Below are 5,419 nucleotides of genomic sequence, written 5' to 3' on the forward strand. Positions count from 1 at the left end.
TACATTGGAAAACCTGAGAGGAAGAATTAAATATCTTTGATCTCTTCATAGATTCCTTTTATTATCTAGGACATGAAATAGCATCTAGTTTTTGTTTGTTTTATTGTTGCTGTTGTTGTTGTTTTCCAGTGCTGAGGATTAACCCAGTGTCTTGTACATGCTAGGGAAGTGCTCTATCACTGAACCATATCCTCAGCCTCATACTTCATGGTTAAACAACTCACAGAGTAGTGAGTTTCTCATCGTTTAGCCCACACCTCAGCTGCTTCAGCACCAAAAGAAATGTGTCCCTTAACTTGGAGTTTCCCAAAATCAAAATAAATGAGTGGCTTGAAGGATAGATGAGTCCAAAATTCAGGGAAAGAATCTGAACCAGCTTGCTTTGATGCATCTTCAAAAACCATGATATGAAAAAAGACAGAAAGTAAGTGGCATAGAGCAGGAGGAAAGAGATAATTTTCAAGGCAGTTATGTGGGCATCGGTCCAGGGGTCTCTGGGTCCTTTGAAATTGTGCTGTATATTCTGGAGATGTTGCCACAAGGAGAAGATTAGCAGGAGAAAAGTGATCAAAGCTACGGTAAATGGAGTTATGGAGAAGATAGTCATATTGAATATGATCAGGTCTGAAAATGTTGCAAAGTCACTCATTCTGGAATTCCAAGTTGTGTTTCTTTCACTTCCGTGAATCCAGTCTTCAATATATATGTTGATTTGTATCTGATTTAAAATCAAGACCATCAGGTTTCCTAGCAGTATCATCAGAATCACTTTTTTTTACTCTCCACTTCGATAGAGAAAAATAGGCCTTGAGAAGCTGGCTATTTTGAGCAAATAAAAGATGGTGAGGATTGTGGCAAACCAGAGATTGAAGTGATTGGCAAATATCCAGGAAGAAATAGCAATTCTTACTTCTATTTCAGGTATGAGTAAAAGTGGATGATACAGAGAACTAAACCAATTTACTAATACTTTCCAAAGCAGAAAAATTCTAGAAATTGACAAGACAATGAGGATTTGATCAAGTAAAGAGAGTTTTCTTTTATTGACCCCCTCTATGCAGTTTATCAGTACTATGAATCCGTTGCTCAAATTCCCAAATATGAACTGTACAATCATTATGAGGATGAGGATGTTCTGTAAGCCATTTTCCATGTTCAAACAGAAAATTTAAGGTCTAATATCACTGATGTAAAATGCCACACATATCCTTGAATGTACAGCTAAGCTCTTCCTCTTTCTCCTTCTCCTGCTTCTTCTTTAACCATTGATCCAGTACAAAGTCAAAAATATCTAAGGTTTTCTAATTAATCTGCATATGTTCCTGTGAAATCTTTATTTTTCTTCAGTTTCTCTGCTGAGCCCTAGCTAAGATATTCATGTACTCACCAGAGGCTACAATAGGTTTCATAGATGTTTATGAAGCAAAGTAAAACTCACATTTGCTAACATGCAAATAAAGACATATTCTCTTTCACTGTTTTGAACTTTTTGCCTAGTCTCAGCTGCAGAAAATTTGGTTCCACCAGCTTGAGTTCTTAGGTACACAGATTATAAATATCTCTTTCATCAAATATGTAGTTAAATAACGTTTTCTTTGTCTCACAGCATGGCCACAGAGGACTTGAAAAAACATACAAAGAGAAGTTGATGTTATTTCAAGAGTCCTCAGCTTCCTGTGGAGCTGAGGCCCCATCTGGTAAATGTCAGGTAAGTAGAGAAGCCCATTCACCAGGCCTGAGACTTCCTCATCCCCTGCTTCTTCGAAATTCAGTAGTACTCACCCTGTGCCCAGAGGTGCCAAGCTTCAGATATTATCCACTTTTCCTTTCATGTTTCTTTTTGAAACATAAAAGGGAACAAAAATTAATTTAAAAAAAAACAGCAGCAATTGTCAAAAAACACAGAACTATGATATATCATCAATTTCAAAACCAACATCAAAGCAAAGAAAGAGTTACTCATTACCAAGAGTTGTATTTCCTCAGCCTGCCTGAGAAAGAAAGTGAATCAGCGAAATTCTGAAATGTAGGGACTCAAGAAAGATGATCTACTTTGATATTTAAGTAAATAAAATACTTTTTATCTTGGCTATAATATAATAAATAGCTATTTCGCTTGATAAAGAAAAAAGTTATTTTTATTTAATAAATATATAACATGTGAATTATGTATGTCTGTATTTTATTAATCACACAAACTTTGCTGGGTGGATCTGCAGAACAGTCAGATATTCTACATTATAAAAAATCAATGAAATAACAACATTCCCAAAGGCTTTTCTCTCATAGACAGGAAGACTCTCTTGTTTGCTTTTAAAATTAAAAAAAAAACAGTATAAGGAATTTCTTCAAGCTTGTGTCAAGAGTGCAAATGGAAACACATATGTATGTGTTCTTCAACATTTCTTTGCCGTCAGGATTTAGTTGTGTGTCTTGCAAATAGCAGAGAGTTAGTGAAAAAGGAACTATGACTGTAAAATTATAAGAAATGCATTTTTGTAGGGTCCCTTCTTCCCCCTTGAAGTTATACATTGTCATATGAACTTTTTAGTCAATAAAAATTGTGGAAATATTGTGTTGCAATTATCTTCTTGCCTTGACACTCAAATGATGGTTAAGAAAGAACATGTGTCTGCCTGAATCCCTGTGCAACCACTGTGTGTACTGGACACATAATAGAAACTAAAAGCAGAGACAAACACATACTTTTCCTCTGTGAAGTCCCCGAGATTTGAGGGACTTCTTAGTGAAGCCTGGTTATTATGGGATGGGCCTTTTGAAGTAAAGTTATGCTGAAACAAAATATCTAACATACACCACAAGTTTCTTATCAATTTATTGTCAATGAGCAGAAAGATATGTTATTGGTTGCTGGCAAGCAAATTAAGAATTGGCAAAACATTTGGTAAATGGCTTCCTATGATTACAAGGAAAGTCAATCACATATCTGAGGATTTTCTCATTCCTAAGAGAGATTATAATTGAATATTGTGGTGCAGTTGACTACATTATTTTTTTTAATTGAGCTAGGAAAATATCTGTGAGTATGAATAAAAATTGCCATGTTTCTCGAGAAACTTGGAGTCTTCCAGTGTTGGAAGATGTAATTGCTTCTCAGAACCAAACAGTATTTGAGTTTTGAAGTCTAGTTGAAGCTCAGCCCTCAGGCTAAGTTCATCTCAAGGGTATGACTATCCAGAGCCATGTTAAAATTTCTGAATGGAGTATATTTACAGACACAGGTCCAATTGATAGCTATTGCACCCGATAAATCCTTTCAGTTTACCCCAGGCAGGCAGGATAAATATGTGGTTTTCCTGGTAAAGCCTCATGTATTCAACGTATCTGCCCTTAAGTATAGAAAGAAAGGCACACAGTGCAAGAGCAAAGAAATTCAGCAAAGACAGGAGGGTGTTTGAAAAGAACTATGAGTTGTCTCTAGTACATGAAAGTAAACAAAACCAAATAGATTAAACAGTGCATTCTTGTACTTGTGGAAAAATAGATAACACAGTGCATTCTCGAACTGGCGGAGACTAGTTGTCTGTGTTGAATTAAAATGGAGAGCAGGTCTGAAGAGTCCCTGAGCAGGCTCAGCCAGGGAGGCCTCAGGAGTGACCTCCACTGTGTTTGATTCTCAAACATAAATGAAACTTCACTTGAGCTATTTCCTGTAAATGCCTACGTTAAAGAAAAACTGAACTTAAGCTCAACTAACCAAAAGCAGCCAACAAGCTTGGGTTTCCAGCAGAATAGACCACAGGAGGCAACTGTCTAACTCTTACCAGATATTTTCCTTCCTAATCTCCCACCTGTCTTACTTAAGTCCCCTCTTGTGTTCCTTCAGGGGAGCTCCTGAACCACTTCTGGTTTTCAGCTTCCCAATTTATGAAGCTTTCTTTGCTCAAAGAAATTTATGAAATATTATTGTGCCTCTCAGTTTACCTTTTCAAAAAACAGTTGAGCTGAAACCCTATTTCAGAGACATAAAGTACTATAAAGACCAACTGGAGACCACAAGAGATGGAGAATCTCTTAAAGATTATACTTCATTTCTAAAGATCTATCTCAATTTATGTGAGATTTATTCTTCTTCCCTCTTGGGACATCTTCAACTGTCTCTGGCCCAAAGGGAGCAAATGATGTTTAGTATTTATTGTTTCAGCATTTCTCTGTTATTATTTCATCAAAACACTATTTTTTTAAAATCAACTTTATTGTAGAATAAGGCCAGATCAGTCTTTGTGAAGTCATAACTATCATTTTTCAAATGACTCAGCCAGCAATTTCCATTATAGCAATGTTTTATTTCCTTTATAAGAGATAGGGGTGATAATTTTCCATATTCAAAATGAATGAAGTGTTGTGTTCTCAGATGCAAATAAGAGCAGATTTCCTTTCACTGTTTTCTCTTTCTGGCTCATGCTAAAATGCAGTTTATGAACACACTAAAAGTCATCAGGTAGAAAACTAACAGAAAATTGAAGAATGGAACTGGCAAAAAAAATTCTGGATTTTGAGATGGCAAGCTGTCAGTTCTATCACCATCAGCTACATTATTTATTAGATTTAGATTAAATTTAATTTTTAACTACCATAGAGGGACTGTATTTAACTAAATGAAATTATCTATTTTGATAAGCCAAAAGATGAAAGTAAAAATTATGAACATTTATCTATTGTTATTTATTTCATTTATTCCACCTAAACAAAACTTGAAGACATATTGTGCACCCACAAATATGCTATAAAACTGTAATTCCTTGTCAACAAATCATAAACTTTAGCCATTCAAGTTGCTTTATGGACAGGGGAAATTTTATGTGCTCAAAGAAGTTTGAAAACACCACATAATAATATCACTCTTCTCCTTGATGTTAACAAAATACCTGAGCTTAGCACAGAGGTTTTGCAGTACAGAACGTTGTTTCACTTGCTTACCCTCCTTTGGAAAGAATCATCTCCATGAAACATTCATTGACATCATGCTGACATAGTGATCCTTACTCAGCACTGCTTTTCAACCTCCTCTTAACGTTTGTATGGAATGGCAAATGCCCATGTGTTCTTTATTTATTTATGTTGAAATATTCTTTTTAAAAAATGTTTTGGTTGCTTCACAATATTTTATGCAATAAACTTTATAATGAAATCTTCATTGGTGGAATAAAGCTCCAAAAGTGGGTCAAGTCCTAGGGTCCAAGTCAACATAAATATTTAAGATCTCTATTAAAATTGACAAACATTTTGTTCAAATATGAGGATAAATTTCATATGTGCAATAATCAGTGTTTTTTATTATTTCAGAAATTGTGTTTGTGTATACAAACACATATATGTATACATGTATTTTAATGTATATTCAAGACACAGTGCATTGGTTAATATAATATCTCATAATATATATATTATTTCTTTT

The 5,419-nt window shown here is 34.9% G+C and overlaps 1 pseudogene; it reads right to left on the minus strand.

Moving 5' to 3' along the window:
• Positions 1-239: 239 nt before the first annotated feature.
• LOC143396717 (taste receptor type 2 member 13-like) lies at positions 240-1,153 on the minus strand (annotated as a pseudogene).
• Positions 1,154-5,419: the final 4,266 nt, after the last annotated feature.

The sequence above is a fragment of the Callospermophilus lateralis genome, chromosome 4, assembly GCF_048772815.1.
Source record: "Callospermophilus lateralis isolate mCalLat2 chromosome 4, mCalLat2.hap1, whole genome shotgun sequence".
Taxonomy (NCBI): Eukaryota; Metazoa; Chordata; class Mammalia; order Rodentia; family Sciuridae; genus Callospermophilus; species Callospermophilus lateralis.